This window comes from Gorilla gorilla, chromosome 11 (genome assembly GCF_029281585.2).
Source record: "Gorilla gorilla gorilla isolate KB3781 chromosome 11, NHGRI_mGorGor1-v2.1_pri, whole genome shotgun sequence".
In the NCBI taxonomy this organism is placed as follows: Eukaryota; Metazoa; Chordata; class Mammalia; order Primates; family Hominidae; genus Gorilla; species Gorilla gorilla.
This window is the reverse complement of record NC_073235.2, coordinates 63598684-63621101: the sequence shown is the minus strand read 5'-3', so window position 1 is coordinate 63621101 and position 22418 is coordinate 63598684. Positions and strand designations below refer to the sequence as shown.

The following is a 22418-nucleotide window of genomic DNA, read 5'->3' as shown; positions in this document are numbered from 1 at the left end:
CAGCTTTATAGTTTGACAAAACTAAGGGCTTAAACTCAAGTTCAGCACTTACAAAAAAAAAACCCACAGTATTTCCACCTTATCAGAATAAAATATATGTAAATTTGTCATACTTTCCCCAAAGTCAATGGAGAATAAAAGTGTGATTAGGACCCAGTATGTTTTTATATGATGTTCTCCTATTTTAGTGTCCATCATGAAACTCAAAGCATTTGTCAGACTGTTCTTTTTCCTTTATTTCTCAAAATAAGCAGTGAGTGGGCAGATATCATTCCTATTTTGTAATCACAGAAAGAAAAGCACTGAAAAGTGAAATGTTTTGCTTGTAGTTCCACATCAGCTAGTTGATCTTCCACTGAATTCTGGAGGGCTGAGGTCATACTTCTTTAGCTTTTTAAAGTGCTACAGCAGGCTTAGCACTGCTGGGAGAACTTTTCCACGCATCTGTCACATTTCTGCCTATCTTAGGAGCAGAGACATCAACTGTCTGTTGCCCAAGAATGTCTTTGATGAAGTTTGTACAGCAAACAGTCTTTGAAGACAGAGATAGTGTCTCCCTTTGGTGCAAAGGCAGGGCATGCTGGCTGTCCAGTATAAAAGATTCAAGTTCCCTAAATTCAAAGTCCTTTTCCTGAAATGCAAACCACTGCACGTGCAGGCCTTCATCTCAATCTGCATTGCTTCTGTAGGACCTGGGGACAAAGGAAAAATATGGTACTCATGCTGCTTGCTGTGCCATCAGTAATAAAGTCCATTGTCTTTGACCCAAGAGTCTTATGTCATCAGCCAGCATCCATGAATCTATGACAGGCTAACTTGTTAGCTAATCAATGGGGTAAAATCTCACAGCCTTCACAGTTCTTGACAATCACAAAATGGTATTCAATTAAAGATTGTAAAAATGAACAAGACTCAAATAATAGAGTCTGAGTCTTCTGGCTGTAAATTCAGGGTGCTTAGAGAAATCTGTACTACCCGATAAAGTGCAGCCAGAGAAGTAGTAACAACCACACATGCCCTGGGGAGAAACAGATAACCCATTTTGAGTAGAATAACTGCTGACAAAGGTGGTTCATCTAATTGTATTTGAAACTATTGAACTTGGTGTTACAAACTTGTGTGGATAAGGAATGTTCTTAAAGTTACTGAGCTCGCAGGAAACCTAATTTTTGTCCTTGTTCTCCTTTTCCTTCAATCTAGAGGTTTGCATTTTGCCCCGAAAATGAGGGCAGAGCCAGTGTGGTCCATTATGGTCACTTCTGATCTGCTCTTTAAGCCAGTGTGGTGCCTTGAAGCAGCTGATTCTGTGCTTCTGTGCTGATTTGGCACGGGCATCTCTACTGAGGCTGCACCCAGAGAGGGAAGTGAGTTCCCAGGCTCCTTCCTCTCTTTCCAGTTGAGGGGAAACCCTCTCTCTCTGTTAGGACAAATTCTCATTATACACATAACATAATACCTTCAAGGAGCTTATACTTTTTGAAAAACAAAATCAGGAAGGAAACACATCCTGGAGCAAAGGAGTCCAAAGGGTTTTGGCTCTTTTTCTGGAAAGCGTCTGAAGAGGAAAAATAATTTGAGAATAAAGCACAGTTAAATATTTCAATAAATCATCCAGCTAAACTGTGTTTTATATCTTTTCCTTCTTTATATTCTTCTTGAATCCTTTTCCAAATAAAAATGGGTGACCATTTTTGGAGCGTTACATGGATTGTTTTAAAGGTACAAGTTCTAGGACAGTAGCCTGGGAGTTAGAGGGGAGTTAAGGAAAGAGGTGGTACATGCAGAGGGTGAGCAATACAAATAGAAAACCTTTAAGTTGGTCTCTTAGGCTTTAGTGCTCTTAGTTCTCTTCAACTAGTAACACTTCCTCCCTGTATCAGGCTCTCAAGGTAAAACCAAGCAGCAAAATGCCTGCTTAACCAACACTTTTACAATTGAAGACTATGTAAATGACAATAAAACACTGGCAGTATGTGCAGATTCTCTTGCATACTAGATTCAGAACAGAAAATATGGTCTGTCTTGACTCTCACTGCTGTCAAGTGTTTAAATTGTCCTTCCAGCATATATTTAAAACACATTGTCATTGCAATGTTACCAAACAGTGAGCAAGTCAATGTATCTGAGACCACACAATGATTGACATTTTATAAGTCAAACAGAGAGACATGGAACCTCATTCTGTGACTGCTGTTTCCAGCTCTGAGGACTGCTGATACAGTTTCTGACAGTATGGGGAGATGTGTAATGTTGGTTCACAACCACAAGCTGTAGAGTCAGAAGGTAGCCTCAACTCTTCGGTCGCTTGGCACGTGCTCCTTTCTGGAATGAGAGAGAACCAACTCAAAGGACAGTAATGTCACTAACACATTTTCAAGCAGTTGTTCTCTTTTGTGTGAATGTTGGGGTATTCTGATTTTGTTATTTTCCATCTTTTACTTCTTTTGGGTTTGGGAAAGATGAGCTTATCTGGGTTATATGTAGGGCCACTTATACGATCACAGAGCAAGGCAAGGGGAGACACAGACCTTCTGGGACATGACACACGGTCATACATGGGTAAGCAAGGTTCTTGTCCTCAATTCAAATCATTTACCAAGTTTCTCACATACCATCAGAAAAATTTAACTAAGATTCAACTTTTAAAAATTTAATTTGCACCTGAAATGAAAGGACAGATTAAGCTTTTTAGTTAGAATAAAGTTCTATCCAAGCAGCTGCCTCAACTGAGTTAGGGTGAGATATTTTTCGCCCCTAGATTGTGAGCCATTGCAGAAGGCAGAAACTGCATTTTTAATTTTTGTATTCTAAAAACGTAGCTCAGTGCCTGGCACAAAATACGTGCTTGATAAATTTTTGTCAAATAAGAGAATGAATACCAACAATTGAATAACAACGAATATAAAAGCCTTTCAGATTTCCTGGGTTTTGTTTTCAGAGGTTACTCTTTCTATTGACATATTTTTTTTCAGCTTGAATAACTACATCTCATTTTATTACATCTTTTATCTTTTTTCTAATTAAAGTTACCATGGTTCACAAACCCTGAGAAAATAGCAAGGTTATCCACTAGAGAGTATTTCTTGACCCTCATTCCCTTAATAAGCATCCCTGGCAATGTTTTTGACTTCCCAAAAGAGTTGTTACACAGATTTCATATTATTTAGATGGAGAAAGAAGAGAACAACATGATCAATGAAATTAAGGCTTTTGCATAATTAGGGGAAAAAACACCCTTTGCCTGGCACAACTTCAATCTTCCTTTCCACCAGCTGCTAAGTCATTTTCATATCCCTCGCTGCTTTCTCCAAGCACAAACACACCTGTTCTCCCAGCTCGGTACCCATTTTATGCTGGCTCCTGTGAGCAGGAGATGTGAGTGTGTTTTGACTTGCGTCAGAGAGCTGAATAATCATCTCTTTATTCTGAAATGATAATAGCCCTCTTTGGCAGAGGTAGGTAGCTAAATACTGTTCAACCTTAGAATTTTTCTCCTGAGACCGTGAGCAGGACAGTTCACTTAGCAAACCATTTGTAAGATAACTACAAGCTCGAATTTCTCTGGTCAACTTGTTGTTGTATCAATCTGTGAAAACTCCTCTGGTCTCTTATACTTTATGCAATGGCTAGAGATGTGTGTTTGGTGACCTCACCAGAAACAAATATTCTTACGCTTCCAGTCTGCTGTAGATGAAGTTGCCACCAGATTGGGTGACTGGCAGCCAGCATGGCATCTCTTCCTTTGACACTCAAGAAAGGAACGTGATCTATTGCATAAAGGCTGCACAGTTTATGTATAAATAGGAAGAAAGCAAGAGCAAGCGTCGGGGCACGAGATTAAGAGGCCAATGGTAGAGCAATTGGTGTGCTGATAGACAATGATATTTGGCAAAAGTAGAGGCTATTCACATCTCTGCTATTCTTTTCTTTCTTTCTTTCTTTTTTTTTTTTGAGACAGAGTTTCGCTGTTGTTGCCCAGGCTGGAGTGCAATGGCACAATCTTGGCTCACCAAAACTTCTCCCTCTTGGGTTCAAGCGATTCTCTTGCCTCAGCCTCCTGAGTAGCTAGCATTACAGGCATGCACAACCACACCCAGCTAATTTTGTATGTTAGTAGAGATGGGGTTTGTCCATGTTGGTAAGGCTGTCTCGAACTCCCAACCTCAGGTGATCCACCTGCCTTGGCCTCCCAAAGTGCTGGGATTACAGGCGTGAGCCACCGTGCCCGGCCCCATCTCTGCTATTCTTTTATACTTCCATTCCATGTGGATGAACTATATGGAATTCAGGCATTTTGGCTCAGAGCATTTTTAGTGTTTCTTATCACAGAATATTCAGGAGTGACTGACTCATTTTTTACTGGGAGTTGATTATAGGACCCCAACCCCAGCTGATTTATAATAGTTTCCAAAATAATGGTGTCATTCTGAGGATTTCGCTCCATTGTTCCACTCTGTATTTTCCCATCTGGTTAATACACCACTCATCTTAATTAGTAAAATGCCATCCTGTCTGGTTCTCCCTTGCCCAGAAAGTCATTCAGTTCCCAAATCACTTCTTCACCTCCATCATATAGTTTAGTATTTTGCAACAGGAAAACTGTAACATAGCACATTCTTCCTCTCACAGGGAAAAGTGAAACCCACTACAGCAATGCTAATTAAGCAGAGTTTAACATTAGCTTTAATTTAAAGCGGCTCTCCTGAGACTTCTTAGCATATACCCAGGGTGTCATAAAATATGAAGCCACACTCCCTCTCAATTAGCATCCCTTTATTTGGGAACAACACCAAGCAGCAATAAACAGGCACAACCTGTTCCTTTCTTTCATATTCTGCCTAGGAGCAGATAGCTTATTGGATAGTTGCTTCATAAGAAGTGGCATCTTCTAGGTGACTGGATTAAACCAAATTTGAGCCAGGAAAAATACCTTGCTAGGCATTCCTCTCAAATCTTAGGTATATTTTTTCAGTTTTAAGTTGCATCATGGCAGTGAGTTAACTGTTGAAATAGCTTGCATTAAAAGGAAGATGATTAAATCACATTCAAAATGGAATTGGCTTGGCCAGAGGTGATTGTAAGCAGAAAGCAAGCAGGTGGAGGCTGCCGGGCCCGAGACTGTCAATGTGTTAGGTCTATGAATCAGGCTTTTAGAAACTTTTCCTATCCCTGCTGTAACACCTCCACCTTCCAGATCTAACCCTCCATCAGTCTTCTGTCTCTTGGCAGCTAGTGCCTGCCTTATTGAGCCTTTCTGATTTCCCTCTGTCAAACTGTAAATGACTAGTATATCTCTGGTCAGTAGTTAATGCTACTCTGCTAGTTTAGTCTATAGTGTTGATGCTAGACCTCCCAGATAAACATTTTTAGTACAGATGAGGCTGTCAAATTGTTTTCTTTCCGTTTTAGTTCATGAACACCAAAAAAGAGGACATTTTTAGAAGAAAGGAAAGGAAAGGAACTTAGAATTCATCTATTAGCCTGCATCAAATCCTGGTACATTGGGTAACTGTTCAATCCAACTGTGTCAGTTGTTCCTACTGGGAAGACCTCAATGCATTTACAAATGCATAGAAGTAATAATTTAAAAATTGCCTGGATAAGGTGATCTTGGCAAATTCAACCCAAACACAGAAGACTTCTGCTTTTTCTTGTTATGTAGATCAGAGCTAGAATTTTAATAAATAATAAATAAGAGAGGTGGGAAAAAGAAGAAAAAATTACAGGAAATATCAATAATATCAAACATCTTCTAGGGCCCATCTGTTGCATAATCCATTAGCTGAGAAATTGCAGAGAGCCCTAATAATAGTACTTGAGATTTAAATAGTACATTTCAAACAAAGAGCTTTGCCATCACTAATCTCATCTGTTCTCACGACATCCTTTTAGGGTGAGTGCCTGGGATAGGTATTATTATCTATGTTTTACAAATAGAAACACCATGATACAGAGTTTAGTTATTTAAGCGAGGTTATAGAGGTTATACACTGTTAGCCAGGGGAAATATAAGATGTATACCAAGTGCTATAACTATAGCACATCATTATAGCAGCTACATTGTTCAGCTCTATGCAGACATGGTCCCAGATGTAATTTAATGACCTAAACAGCACTGTCCATAAGGTACTTGTGGGAAAAGATTAGATCCTCTTTTTAAGGGAATGCTGGTTGCATATATGATAATATATGTTCTTTATAAATGCATAACAAATGTCCTTTGCCTGGATGAAACACTTAAAAGTCCTTTCCCCAGCATGCATTTGTCCTTTCCCCCCACCATCCCCCGCAGATGGAGTCTCACTCTGTTGCCCAGGCTGGAGTGCAGTGGCCCGATGCCAGCTCACTGCAACCTCCGCCTCCCGGGTTCAAGCAATTCTCCTGCCTCAGCCTGCCAAATAGCTGGAACTACAGGCATGTGCCACCACGTCTGGCTAATTTTTGTATTTTTTAGTAGAGATGGGGGTTTCACCATGTTGGCCAGGCTGGTCTTGAACTCCTGATCTCATGGTCTGCCTGCCAAGGCCTCCCAAAGTGCTGAGATTACAGGCGTGAGCCACTGCGCCTGGCTGCATTTGTCCTTTTGATTGAAATATATGTTTATCACAGTCAGTGTCAGTCATAAATATATGTGTGTGTGTGTATGTATTTGTATATATATGTATGTGTGTGTGTGTGCATGTGTGTGAGGAGATATGTATGTGTTTATGTGTGAAACTTTTTGATATGCTGGCCAAATCTGAGGCTGAGCTACTGTCATTAGAACAAATTTAGATAAAAAGCAGCAGGAAATCTGGTCAGAGACAAATATGTAACAAAGTTCTGTCAGTCTCAGATGCACTCCAGCAGGTTTCCTCAGAGTCTGCAGTTGGGTATTATCTTCCACTAATGGAAATATTCCTAGTTGGGGGTCCAAATAGAATTGGCTGCGGGCAAGACCATGGTGTTCCGCAAGAAAAATCACAGGGAGAACAGTGGGTCCTTTCATATTTGAGAAACGTTTAGCATGTCAGAAAAGAAGGGCAAATATCACATTTTAAAGTATTTTCTAGATTTCTCAGTTTTGCTTATCGTTATAACCTTGGAAACAAGTATTTAATAGAATTAGTTCATTCAGTCGACAAATATCAATTAAGCTCTTACTATGTGTGAGATCTTTATCTGGGAGCTGGGGGCAGATCATTTAACAAGACATCCTAGGTCCCTGTCTGCATTGAACCGATATTCAAGGGGAGAGAGAGATAATAAGCAAGAAAAGAATGGGACTACAGAAAATAAACACATAAAAAAACAAAGAAGATAATTAGGGATTTTTAAAAAATCTCTTAAGGAAATAGGGTTAGGGAGGAGAGAGAGAGAGAGAGGAACTGAAAAAGGTCCTTTTGGACAAGGTGATTAGAGAAGACTTTTGAGAGGGTGACTTTGAAGCTGGGGCCTAAAGTTGTTGATAAAATGATATTTGTCATATTTATGTGTTTCTTAATCTGTACTGGGTCTCACATGCTGCAAAAGTAGAACAATATTTAATTATTAATTCCTTTGGAATAAAGCTTGCTATTCAACACACACCTTGGTTCTTATAGAGCCATGGTTCTCAAACTTTCTAGTCTCAGGATACCTTTACACTCTTAACAGTTGTTTATGTGGATTATATTAAGATATACTGTATTTGAAATTAGAGAAATTTTAACATATTTATTGAAAAATGTGATGTTTTATTACTGTTAACATAAGCAACATAACTATATATTTACATATTATAGATTTATATTTAATTATTTTTTAAAACAGAACCAACTAGTGAGGAGAGTGACATTGTTTTACACTTTTGCAAATCTCTTTACTGTCTGGCTTAATAGGAGACAGCTGGATTTGCATGTCTGCTCCTGCATTCAATCTGTCATGAAACGTTGTTTTGGTTGAAGTGTATATTTTTAAAAAATCCATCCTCACACAGCTATATAGTTGGAAAAGGGAGGATCTCATGTTCCTCTGGGAACCCACTGTCATAGAGTAGCTTTTAACTCAGTGTATGTAAAGCAATTCCAGGACAAGTGAAAAATCTCCATGGGAAGCCAGATATCTGGTGATCCTAATCATCTTCACATTTATTACTTTTCAGCGGTTTACCTCCCTGTTGTTATGGGCATGCATCAGGTTAAACTCACGTAGTAATAAAACTCAAATTTGACTTCCAGCAGCTTGTTCCTTTTTGAGCAATTTGCAAAGTGACTTTTAAATCTCTGAACATAGAAAATGTAGCAGGTGGTAGGAATTTACACACTATGACTCCTATTTTCACTTTATTTTCTACGACCAATTTCATTGTACTCTGGAGACTTCATTCCCACTGATGGCAGTATGCACTGGCTATGACGCACACCCTCACCTCTGCAGGTTCAAACAGTCTCTTTTCAGTAATTACTCAGTTTTCCAGGGTCTTTTCTCAGAGGCAAGTTTATGGGAATCTTATACTTCAGGGCCCCTCATTTGCCCAGGACTCTTTCAAGGCCTGGGAGGGACCCCAGCAATTTTCTATTTATAATTTTGTATTCTTTTTTTTAAAGAGGGTTCTATAAATTGTATAAACTTCAGGCAAAGCAAAACCTGGATTCTCCCCCTTTCCCCTTCTCTGTGTCTTCCTTTCCCCCTCCTTCTCAAGGTGGCAGCTAGAGGTGAGAGGTGATACTAACTAGCCTTTTGGCAATGGGAGAGGGATGTCTGTTCTTGTGAGGGATGCCTGGGTTCTTGCTGAATGAGCTTCTGAAGTGCCCTTGGTCCTGGGAACTATGATGGAAACTATTCTTGTTTCCTAGCTTGGCCCTCGCTTTAGTAGTTGCAGTGAGATAAATCTTCTGCGGTCTGGCTGTGATCCCTGACTTAGCTTTTGCTTTGTGGTCTTCTGCTGAAGAGTTATCTCATCCATGATCTTGGTAAACCTCTCATGAGCTTGACAGTCAACACCCTGAGCTATCTTCTGTGACTACCCAAGTAGTCACAATGATATCTCATTGTGCTTTTGATTTGCATTTCTCTGTTGAGTAGTAATGTTGAACATCTTTCCATATGCTTGTTAGCTATTTGTATGTCTTCTCTGGAGTAATTTCTATTCAAATTCTTTGACTGTTTTTCTTTTCTTCTTTTGCTGACATCTCCTGCCACCTTGTGAAAAAGTCTTCCTTTCTTGGGTCAGGAAATTCCTATAGCTAATAGTCTTATCTCTCCTGCACCGTAGTTCCTTGTAAAGCTCTCTGCTTCAGTTTTCTCTACCTAGTTCATGAAAAGTAAAGTTTCGCTTCACAAGTAAAGCCTGGAATTTGCAAATCAAAATAACTTGTTTAGACTATTGTCCTACTGACTCAAAAGGTGATTAGTTCCCTAGTTTAGGATTTATTATATAGAGAGATTCTCCCAAAGCAGTATATGAATCCACTCAATCCTGCTCTCCACTCCAACCCCACTTAACTTCCATTTTTCTTGCTGCAGTTCTAGTTTAAGCCCTGATCATTTTTCATGTGAACTCTCTCAATAGGCTTCTGTTTTGTTTCCCCAAGTCTGATCTTGATCCTTTCAAGCTATCTTGTTCCTTATTGCTAGAGTGCTGCTATTTACAAAATATGATTTTGATAATTACTCAATGCTTAAAAATTTCAATGGCTCCTGTGGCCTACAATAAAAAGTCCAGATTTCTTAGTGCAGTATATAAGGCTAATTATCATATGAGTTTTGACTACTAGCTTGTGTCTCTACCATACTCTGAATACCTTTTTTTCCTCATAGTACTTAAGCCTTCTTCCTCCTCTCATAGTCAGCCTCTTGAGGGAAGGGCCCTGTAACATCTTCGCATCCTTTTATCTCACATAGTTTCTGACGCAAGATAGGTACATGATAAATATTTGCCAAATTAATAAAGGTAAATAATTATGCCTAATTGTTCATTTTATTATTTTGAACTCTATTATATTGGCTTTTCCTTAAGCTGGAATATATATGTATATAATTAAATTAGGTTTTCCTAAAGCCACATATATATGGCTTTAGAAAGTATATAGGATAATATAGGATATGTATGTGTATCTATATATGGACACACATTAATATCCTATCATATTATCCTATATATTTTTATCCTATATTATTTTATATATTATATTATCCTATATATTTTCTAAGGCCATATATATACGTGACTTTAGGAAAAGCAAATTAATTATATACATATATATTTCAGCTTACGCATATATATGTCCTATTAAGACATATAAGTACAGGGATACATAATATTTTGGGTCAAATTCCATCATCCTTAAAATCAACATTGATAAACTAATAAAATTTAGAGACTGAAAAGAAATGAAATTATGCGATTCATGCCCCAAAAAGATTTACAATCTGCTAATGACTTCATAGCAGAGTTTTAATAAAATGTCCTAAATAAGCAAGGAATTATGCAGGAAGAGGGAGTCATTCCACTTTTAATTTCATCCTTCTACATTTTAATGGAAAAGGCACTGTTATTTTCACTGTCCATTTCTTCTTGTTTCAGACTCATGGTTCAGGGGTTTACTTATTTAAGGCATGAAGATCTTCCTGATATTTGAGAGATATTCTTCCTCATTTTACCATGATTTAACTTTGCATGCTGAACCAAATATGGCAGAATCAAATAATGCATTTTGCACTATGTTTTCAAAGTTATTATTATTATTATTATTATTATTATTATTATTATTATTATTTTACTGAGTAGAATACCTATTTTGAACCTCTCGGTTCCATCCCCTATCATGATTGACCGTCAGGAAGCACCGTGGGGGCTGATGTTCAGAAAGCCCTTTCAGCTACATTTCATATGTTCTTTCTCAAAATATTCCTGTGCCTCAGTATTCCTTAGCCAATATTTATGTGGCAGGGAAATGTGTCTTATCTCTTTTGTGTAGATGATTAAAGTGCTGCACAACCATAAGGTGGTTTCATTCTGCTGTTTTCTACCCTACACCTGTGACTTTGATAGGGAGCTGTTCATGGGCCTGGGAATAGCTTGCAGACATGTATGTACCAGCAGTATGTTAGGATTCAGTCTGAAAACCAGCAAGTCTGCAGCCTTGGCATCCAGGGCTAGATGTTTCTCACATTTTTCTTTCCTACATTTCTTCCTGTTCAGCCCCTGGTTTTCCAGAATCATGGTTAGGTTTATATTGGTTAAGGTTTTTGTTTGTTTGTTTCTTAAAGCTTCCTCTTGTAGTTTAAAATCCTGAAGATCCTCAGAGCTTGAGCCTTGACCTTAGATTTGGAGAATGTGGGGTCTGTGCAGCTGTGATCCTACTTGAATAAGTTTGGGCAAGTCATGGGACAGGAGTCTCTGTTTCTTCATTTGTTATATGGGTTTATTATCACCTGACAAAAGGGTTTCTTTAAAGTTTCCATGAGATTATTTGTGAGCGAGTGCTTTGAAAGGTGTAAACTGTTGTACAATTTTGACCTGGTATAATAATGATTTTTTTTTTTTTTTTGAGACAGAGTCTTGCTCTGTCGCCCAGGCTGGAGTGCAGTGGCACGATCTTGACTCACTTCAACCTCTGCCGCCCGGGTGCAAGTGATTCTTCTGCCTCAGCCTCCCGAGTAGCTGGGATTACAGGTGTGTGCCACCATGACCAGCTAATTTTTGTATTTTTAGTAGAGATGGGGTTTCAGCATCTTGGTCAGGCTGGTCTTGAACTCCTGACCTCGTGATCCACCCGTCTCGGCCTCCCAAAGTGCTGGGATTACAGGCATGAGCCACTGCGCCCGGCCCAATAATGATGTATTTTTTAACCTATGGCTATTAAATTCCTGTGGGCAATTATGTGGGATGAATCTTTGCTATATTATAATAACCAGTGATTTCAGCTAATGCAGCCAAACATCTGGTCAAATCCACAGTAAAGCTATTTCAACTGAATTGGTTAATAGACCTGTATATAGAGAGAGTCCAAAATAGCCTCAAAATTTAACTTTGCTTTTAATAAAGAAGCTTCCTGTTTGTCTCATTAATGGCACCTGTCTGACTCACTTCTGAGCCAGATGTTATACTTCATCGTTTCATAATGTGTCATTTCTGCACACCGACTTTCTTTTCATAGTTTCTGAAGCAAAATCTATTTCATCCCATCACCAGGATATTGTTGGTGACAGCTGCAACACCTGAATAGGTAGCTTTAGCTTTCACATGGACATAGATATGGAAAATGTTCTCAGATTCGAGCCAGCAGGGAATGAAACATATGGCAGGCAGTGGAAGAAGTGAAGGCTCGTTTCTATAACAAACCCCTCTGAGTTTTGACAAGGCTCTCTGATATACTGTCAAACCACCCCAGGGCTGAGAGGCGGGTAACTCTTCTCTATCTCTAGTCTGAGCACTAAGACTTGCCTGAGGAAAGAACTTTCTTACATTGTTATCTAAAAACTGTGAGTTCTTCATGATTAGATATAATAAATAGTTTGTAACCCCTAGCTGCTCATCAGATTCACCTGCATAGATACTTAGAACTCTCCCCAACCCTCACCCCCTGCATCCTTCGATATTTTAATTCAGTAGGTCAGGGATGGGGCTCAGGCATTTTTTTTTTTTTTTTAGTTCTTCTGGTGTTTCTGACATGCAAAAAGCTAGCCAGAAATGTATTAGAGGATCTAATTATCAAATGGACGGTTGTTCTAGAAGATGGACTTTAAAGACCTCTGCCAAAGCTGAGTGTGTAAAAGTAGATGAAGATAAATCTTCACTTGCAGGGGTCAAAGTCTGCAATGCATACAGGAACTAATAGGTAAGGTGAATGTGAAGTGTGAAGCGGCTTATACAATATAAGTAGTGATGGGGATTGTGGCAAACTGGAGAATGAAACTCTGTTGAAAGGCACGCCAGCTAACAAAATGTCACTGTTGACAGATTTGGCCTTTGTTCTTCTCTTTTACTTGAGTATAAAGTCTTCATGCCTGGAGTTTTCTTCAGTTTCTCCTGTGTGAAATACTCAGTGTTATTTTCCTTTTGAGATTTTAAAAATAATGTTAAAACATTAAATGTAAGAGGGGTATCTTGTAGACTGCTTTTCACAAAGGTAGAGGAGAGGAATATGATTAAAATGGATCCATTTCTATTTCTCATTTTATCCCCCAGCTTACCCCATCTGACTACATGGATAGCAAGTTTGAGTTGGATGAGGCTAAGCAGGGCATAGTGAACTTGACATTCAGTTTTTCTCAATTTCTTCTGCTCCTGGATTCACTCCTAATCTTGTAGGACAGTGGTAAGAAAGACATCAATAAAGTAAGAGAACTATAAATGAATAGGAAGCACTTCAAGAAGATTTGAAGAACTATTTTAAAGTTAGAAGTATTTTAGGGGCATCTGCTGAAAATGTTGCCTAACTGTGGTATTTCTTTTTTTCACTCTGGGGCAATGAAATTTTATGAGTCACTAAATACATATTTTGACATCTGGCTTCACTGCTTTTTTTTTTTTTTCTGGAATGCTGTAAATTATCATCATGAGAGTTTACTTCTTGTCAGTCTTTTGATACTACACTCTCAATCATTTTCTGGGTGATTTACAGATGGTGGTACCTAATTGCCTTAGGCCTTAGTTTCCTATTGATTCCCTAGGCTAGGGTAAGGCACAGGGCAAGGAATGAAAATGTTAAACTTTATGTGAAGGCAGGCTTAAATTTTGACCTTCCCTAACTATGCAACTTTTATCTTTGTGCTTGTTTCATTTGTTAATGTAAATTCTTATATTTAGCATTATTTAGACATGATTTCATACAGATTTGAAGATTCTCTTGACTTAAAATTTTGTTCTGACACCTCTAGTCTTAACTACAGCTACCAGTTTTGGAACTCTGATCCATGTGAGATCCTGAGATGTTTTAATTTAGAGTTTGTTGATTTTATTTTGTAGAGAAATTAATTTTACATAGACATAAGGTAACAACTGCTCTTTTTTTATAAGTAAATTTTTAAAAATTTTAACTGAATATTTATGAGCATCAAAGAGAGTTTTAGTTTCCCTGTATGTCTATGCTGTTTGATACATGGGAAATGTGGATGAGCAATAGGTACTAGCCATTTTCATGTGTATGAAATAAAAATTTCTTCTATGATTGTGCATTTTAGGCTATTGGCTCAAGGGTAAGGAAGGGACTAGATTATAGTTCTAAGCTTCTGATCATAGTGTTTTTTTCCTCCCTATGGCTATATTGCCTGATTGTCTTTTGATTTTTATTTTTTATTGGGGTCCTGGTTCTGTATTTGTGAACTTATGTTTTGACTTATGAAGTTTTATATTAAGAGCTAGGTGATGAATAGAAAATGACTATCAATGATACCACATCAAAACTGGCTGCCTAGAGTATGTATAATTTTCTCTCTTATCTCCCTCTTCTCAAATTTTATGGATTCTTCTAGAGTATTTTAAGAGTTTCATTGAAACCTGATTACCATCATAGTGAGAAACGTCTATCAGTAACACTCACCATTAGGCAACCTTGTGGGAGGTATACAAGGAAATTTCTGGAGTGAGTTTGCAATTACATGTTCCAGGAAATTAAGGATAATATGAAGTCCAGCTCTTTAATAACCATCTTAATTAGTGAAAATGTGATGGAGAAAATGGATGGAATCCTGCATATGTATGTAAACTTTTAGAAAATTAGCCCTCATGCATACCTAACATCTCAGATGTCAACATTGAGTTCTAGCCTGTCGCATTAGTTCCTTAAATGGTACTGCCTAACCTTAGGTATTGCTGCCAGAGTGTGAAAGAATGTGTTTTGGGTAAGTTACTCTTTGCATTTACCAGGAAAATTCCTTGGGGTGTCTAAAGGCACAAAGTTAATTGCTGAAGCAAACTACAAGAACTCTTAGGACCACAGCATTCTTAGGATGGCAGTGAGAAGCTTGGAATGGGAGATCATCTTGAGTTGCCAACATTTCCCAGCAATTGGTTTCTAGTTGAGAACAAATAGGCATTTATTTTAGAATCTGTGGAGGCGCTTTCACTTTTTTTGTTTTGTTTTGTTTCCACTTCCGACTTTGGAATTAGTGAGGAAGGTTTTGCCAGCCAAGGATAAGATCCTAACATGCTGGAATCCTAATTAATTGCTTCAGGAAAGATATTCAATCTACTTGCCTGAGGGTTAATGACCAGTTTTGTTTTCCTGACTTTCCTGAAGAGAACTGCTTCATATGCAGCCTGGATTTGGGCAGGGCGTAGAAGTTAAAAACAGGCCCAGCTTTGAGGGGCAATGCTTGAGTGACTCAAAGTAAGGTTGTTTTGTTTTTTTGTTTTCCCCCTCATAGGGTGCCTCTATGCTACTCACTGATTTTTGTTCTCCCGAATATCACATATATCAATCCTATAATATTTGATTAAAATATTAGAATAGTTTTGAATTTTATTGCCTCTTGCATCAGAGCATAGCTTACCCAGACAGCCACATCACAATGAGCACATTATTGATTATTCATGAAGACACCCTAGGCATTGTAATTATTAGCTCTTCTTTAAATCGAATAGGCCTACTCATGTAATTGAAAAGATTAATAGGAGCAGGGGCTGCAAGTGAAGAAATGGAAGGCCAACTTGCAAATCTGATTAAAATGTCTAGTATATTGAAATTGAGGAGATGTAAAATTAAGAAAGTTACAAGCAGGAAATGGCAAACACCAGCTGAGGCGATAGGGAATGCCATATGTTATATGTTCTTCATGCTTTTTTTTCCTCTTGCTTTTTTCAAGAAAGACTATATATAAAATACACACATTATATATATACATGCATACATTACCCTGGCACATGTATCATTAAGGATCTCCTTGGAAAGACAAGTTGATATATTTATTTTTTGGAAACAAAAATTCAAAGTTATTTTCTGCAGCATCAGGTTTGCATTTATACCAGTAATCCCACGACTCTATTCATTGTTGAAGATTTAAAATTCTAGTCAGTTTACTTTTGGTTTTCCTGTTAGATTTTATCTGTCCAAGTTCTGAGCTCTGCTGTCTCTCTGTGTTTCTGTTGATGAGCATCCAAGGAATAGTTTTGAAGCCTGTTCCAATCTATTCTTCCCACAATATTTGTTTAACACAGGATAAACAACTGATCACAAAGGATAAACAATGATAGAATATTCTTAATCTTATTGTATTAGGGCCATGCAAATCTGGGAAGCATTTATTACATGAAGGCAAATGCAAATTTTATGTTATTTCATAATGTGAAATTACTTTTGGATGTCAAAATGAATTATCCCATTTATATTCCCTGTTTAGATTTACTTTAAAAATTTGACATTTCCTTCTAAAATTCACTGTTCAAAACCTGTCTGCATATTTATGTTTTTTCATCATATACTGCTCTAAACAATAATCAATAAAGCATGCAATAAAAAGTCTAGAATTACTAGTTGTTAAGAAAATCAACTTTTGAAAAAGGAGCAGCTATTCATCCTATCAGCTCATCTACATCTCTCCAGGCCTTAGATGTCTTTGACCTCCCTAGTTTGCCTTCCAGATGGCAGTAGCAACTAAATGTCCTCTACATGTTCTGTATTCTGATTTCATAGAGCTCATTTAAAAGGAAACATCTCAGCCTTAATGAACAATTTATCATTGTTTAATAGATTTACAAAATTACATCAAGAATGCTCTCTGAGAGGAAGTCAAATTGTCTCTGTTTGCAGATGACATGATTATATATTTAGAAAACCCTGTCATCTCAGCCTCAAATCTCCTTAAGCTGATAAGCAACTTCAGCAAAGTCTCAGGATACAAAATCAATGTGCAAAAGTCACAAGCATTCCTATACACCAATAATAGAGAGCCAAATCATGAGTGAACACCCATTCACAGGTACTACAAAGAGAATAAAATACCTAAGATACAATTTACAGGGGATGTGAAGGACCTCTTCAAGGAGAACTGCAAACCACTGCTCAAAGAAATCAGAGAGGACATAAACAAATGGAAAAACAGTCCATGCTTCATGGACAGGAAGAGTCAATATCGTGAAAATGGCCATACTGCCCAAAATAATTTATAGATTCAATGCTATCCCCATCAAGCTACCATTGACATTTTTCACAGAATTAGCAAAAACTACTTTAAATTTCATATGGAACAAAAAAAGAGCCCATATAGACAAGACAATCCTAAGCAAAAAGAACAAAGCTGGAGGCATCATGCTACCTGACTTCAAACTATACTAAAAGCCTACAGTAACCAAAACAGCATGGTACTGGTACCAAAACAGATATATAGACCAGTGGAACAGAACAGAGGCCTCAGAAATAATGCCACACATGCACAACCATCTGATCTTTGACAAACCTGACAAAAGCAAATGGGGAAAGGATTCCCTATTTAATAAATGGTGTTGGGAAAACTGACTAGCCATATGCAGAAAACTGAAACTGGACCCCTTCCTTACACCTTATCCAAAAATTAACTCAAGATGGATTAAAGACTTAAATGTAACACCTAAAACCATAAAAACCCTTGAAGAAAACCTAGGCAGTACCATTCAGGACATAGGCATGAGCAAAGACTTCATGACTAAACCACCAAGAGCAATGGCAACAAAAGCCAAAATTGACAAATGGGATCTAATTAAACTAAAGAGTTTCTGCACAGCAAAAGAAACTATCATCAGAGTGAAGAGGCAACCTACAGAATGGGAGAAAATTTTTGCAACCTATCCATCTGACAAAGGGCTAATATGGAGAATCTACAAAGAACTTAAACAACTTTACAAGGAAAAAAACCATCAAAAAGTGGGCAAAGGATATGAACAGACACTTCTCAAAAGAAGACATTTATGTGGCCAAACATAGGAAAAAAAGCTAATCATTACTGGTCATTAGAGAAATGCAAATCAAAACCACAATGAGATACCATCTCATGCCAGTTAGATTGGCGATCATTAAAAAATCAGGAAACAACAGATGCAGGAGAGGATGTGGAGAAATAGGGATGCTTTTAGACTGTTGGTGGGAGTGTAAATTAGTTCAACCATTGTGGAAGACAGTGTGGTGATTCCTCAAGGATCTAGAACCAGAAATACCATTTGACCCAGCAATCCCATTACTGGGTATATACTCAAATGATTATAAATCATTCTATAAAGACATGTGTACATGTATGTTTATTGCAGGACTGTTCACAATAGCAAAGACTTGGAACCAACCCAAATGCCCATCAATGATAGACTGGATAAAGAAAATGTGGTACGTATGCACCATGGAATACTATACAACTATAAAAAAGGATGAGTTCATGTCCTTTGTAGGGACATGGATGATACTGGAAACCATCATTCTCAGCAAACTAACACAGAAACAGAAAACCAAACATCACATGTTCTCACTCATAAGTGGGAGTTGAACAATGAGAACGCATGGACACAGGGAGGAGAACATCACACACCAGGGCCTGTCGGGGAGTGAGGGGCTAGGTGAGGGATAGCATTAGGAGAAATACCTAATGTAGGTGACGGGTTGATGGGTGCAGCAAACCACCATGGCACATGTATACCTATGTAACAAACCTGCACGTTCTGTACATGTATCCCAGAACTTAAAGTATAATGATAATTTTTAAAAAATGCTCTTCCTCTCCATGACAAAACAAATAGCAGTGATTTTTTCATTTTAGAAAGGAGCACACCGCTTAAATGGCTGATTTGTTCCGTGGCTTAATTCTCTGCCATTTTGCAGTCTTGGAACCGGTAGGGACAGTTGTCTTTTTGGTAGACAATAAAAGTTGGCTCTACTAAAACAAAGAAATATGCTTTATAACCATCAGATACTTCATTCTGGATGTGACATTATCTTCTGGAAGACCCATTTGTAGAAGGAAAGGTTGCCTAGTTCAGTCAAGAATTGGCAGTGACCTGGTATGTCAGTTTAAGCTACACATAGACTGCAACAAAAGCTCTTTGAATATTTACTTTTTTGTTTGTTTTGTCGTTGCTGTCGTTTTTTGAGACAGGGTTTCATTCTGCTATCCAGGCTGGAATGCAGTGGCACTATCAGGGCTCACTGCAGCTTTGACCTCCTGGGCTTAAGCAATCCTCCCACCCCAGCCTCCTGAGTAGCTGGGTTTACAAGTGGGTGCCACCACGTCTGGCAAATTTTTTTTTTTTTTTTTTTTTTTTTTTTTTTTGTAGAGACAGGGTCTCCCTTATGTTGCCCAGGCTGATCTTGAACTTCTGGGCTGAAGTGATCCTACTGTGTAGGCCTCCCAAACTGCTGGGATTACAGGTGTGAGCCACCACATCTGGCTGAATTTTTACTTTTATTTTTAACAGGCAAATCTCACTATGTCACCTAGGCTGGAGTGCAGTGGCTACTCACAGGCCTTGAACTCTTGGGCTTAAGCAATCCTCCCACCTCAGGCTCCTGAATAGCTGAGACCACTACATGTAGCCTTACCTAGACCAACATTACTGGTATGGATAAAAGCATTATAAAAATTATTAATTCAGAATGCCAAAAAGGTTTAGGGTCTGGGGATTATAAAGGGTTGGGGATTATAGATATAAAAAAAGCTATGTCCAGAAAGACATTGATAATCTTTGGATTATTCTACAAAACCCTGAGTTACTACATGTTTCAGAAAAGTGCCTCCTCCACCTCCTCTTCCTCCTCTTTTTCTTAAACAAGTGAATTATCTACCTATGTTTTGATTGTCTATTGTATTTCATAAATGATAGTCTATGTCAGGAAAATGGAAGCTCAAAGTAAGGAAATGAAAGCTTTCTCTTTTTAAATTATAAGTAAAATAGTGGTTATAAATACAAAATCCCAGGGTAATTTGACTGACAAATGTAATCAGACCAAGCTCATTCTTTGTTTCAGTCTTCACAATGGGAGATGCAGAACAGCTGGCAGGAATCAGTGTACTCTGTGTTTCTCATGGGAGAAAGAAAGAACACTGAAGGAAATAAGGACTGTGCCAGGAGAGGTGATTAAGCAATTAGAATATTTTGAAGTCTAAAAGAACTGTAGTATCAGGAGAACAACTGAACGAGAAAATAAATTACTGAGAGTAAAGCAGTCTGTAGGTTTTGGGAAGATTCGTAGGTGTGTGAGAAACAAGATATTTTGGAATCTTAATGTAATCTGAGAAGTCAAATAGACCTGTATTCCTGTCATTCTCTTTCTCATTTTCTTCCTCCCCACCAAATCATGATGTTGAAGGTCAGTGAGAAGAGTCAATTCGGGCTGTTTCTCACGAAGGTGTACACCAGTCATCCGGAATGTCAGTATCCCTTATTCAGAGTGATTTTGATAAATGTGCTTAAATAAATAAACACTCTCATTTCAACTAAATAATTTGGTGGGAATCATAGGTAAAATGCCATAGTATGAACTAAGTCATATCACTGGTCCCCTGAAAAAGTGAAGGTGGAGTTTTTGTGCTTGTAAATACTGAAAAATGATGTTTCTATATTACTTATTTTTATAATGCTATTTTCATTCTGTGTGATGTTCAGGTTCTGAATATCACAGAGGTGGAAAGATAGACAAAAAGACAGGTAAGAAAAGGGAAAGATAGGAAAAGCATTTAAACATTTTGTAGCATTTCCAAGGTACTGGTGCCTATTTTTTTTTTTTTTTTTGAGACAGAGTCTTACATTGTTGCCTGGACTGGTATCCAGTGGTGCAATCTCGGCTTGCTGCAACCTCTGTCTCCTGGGTTCAAGCGATTCTCCTGCCTCAACCTCCCAAGTAGTTAGGATTACAGGCGCCCGCCACCATGCCCAGCTAATTTTTTGTATTTTTAGTAGAGACAGGGTTTCACTATGTTGACCAGGCTGGTCTCGAACTCCTGACCTCGTGATTTGCCCGCCTCAGCCTCCCAAAGTGCTGGGATTACAGGCGTAAGCCACCACGCAGGCCTTTTTTTTTTAAAAACTTGCTTTAATTGATTTCTCTCTGTGCTTCTCAACAGAGCTTTCCTTATGAGTGAGGTGTTATATTTATGGTAGGATTAACATGTTATTGGGAGAGTTCTATTTCTTCCAAGATATTTTAGTTTCTCACTCTTTTAGTTTCTATGGTTTAACCATTCAGAATTGATTTCTTCAGGTCTTCAAAAATGGCCCAGTGAAATGTAAATATACCAGGAAAGTTAATACTTTGAGCTTCCGTTGGCTGAAACCAGGGTGGGGGTAGGCTCACTTCAGTAAGATAAACCCTGAATGTAATATAGGCTAAATGTGAGGATGGGAGGACAGTCGTGTTCCCAGAGGACAGCTCAGCAGTAAGGTGAGAAACTTTTATGGAGCCAGGGAGTGCTGTAACTTGCTAGGAGAACTAGTTAGCGCTGATTACAGCTTCCATTCTTAAGTTGAACAGATGAGTTACTTAAAATGGTTGCGTTGGGGGGCAGGTTGAAGAAATTTATGTCGTTCATCATCTTACTGAGAGTCATATATAAACAGGCTTACTTTCTATTTTAAAACAAAGAAAACAGAGGGCTCTGACAGAAGTACACTGTAATTGTGACCATGTGTGAAACCCAAATATAGGCCATAACAATATTTCTACCTGTCCCTGCAGGAACTAAGACATTTGGTGAACTACTTTCTAAAATTTCAAATAAATTATAAAAATTCAGCAAATATAAGAAAAGAAAACAAAAAAAAGTTACATGGAGTCTTATCTTCCAAAGATAACTGCTGATAACATTTTAGAGTATTTATTTCCAGTCTTTAAAAAAATTAATAATGTTTCAACTTACCTTGTTATGAAAGAAATAGATGATCACTGCACAAAGTTTAGGTAATTCAGAAAGTGTAGAGGAAACAGTCTTTACAAATCCTATTAACTTAGAGATAGCCACAGTATTTCCTTCCTGCATTTAAAAAAAAAAAAAATCTGTCCAAATGAGATGTGACAGACTACTGGTTGTCCCCAAAATTCATTCTTCTTTTCTTCCTGGACACATGGCAATTCAACTGAAAACTAAATTTCCCAGGTTCCCTTGAGGCTTGCTGTGGTTACGTGACAAAGTTCTCACCAATGAAACATAAACAGAAGTCATGTGTACAATTTCTGCCCATTTTCTGTAAGGTGATTGTCCTGGCCTGTTCCTCTGTTTCCTTCCCACCCACAGGGCCTGATTCTTTGGACGGGAGCAGGAGTTCAGGCTGATCGCAGGGGTAAGGTATGATAGCACATACCCTTACCCCAGTCTGGGATTTGCCTATATTTTTCATCTTAGAGAACCCATGTACCTTTTGGGGACTTCCAAAGAGATACTCAAGCAGAAGGAAGTTCGAGTTTGTAACCTTTTAGTTAACAGCTAATGATACAATGATCCCTTGGATTTAGTGGCCTTCCTTACAAACAAGCCAATGGGACCTAGGGGAAATTTGAATT

At 38.1% G+C, this 22418-nt stretch overlaps 2 long non-coding RNA genes across 2 annotated transcripts in view; one reads left to right on the top strand and one right to left on the bottom strand.

Moving 5' to 3' along the window:
• LOC134756648 (uncharacterized) overlaps positions 1-20366 on the top strand; it is a 64218-nt gene extending 43852 nt beyond the window's left edge. Inside the window, exon 3 of the long non-coding RNA XR_010129596.1 lies at positions 19890-20366. This is a non-coding gene — a long non-coding RNA (uncharacterized lncRNA). The remainder of the gene's footprint in view (positions 1-19889) is intronic.
• LOC134756647 (uncharacterized) lies at positions 221-21977 on the bottom strand. Its single transcript, XR_010129595.1, has 4 exons — positions 21778-21977; positions 2176-2322; positions 1457-1555; positions 221-692 (listed from the first exon to the last, which is right to left on the bottom strand). It is a non-coding gene; the product is annotated as an uncharacterized lncRNA (long non-coding RNA).
• Between the last annotated feature and the right edge of the window lie 441 nt (positions 21978-22418).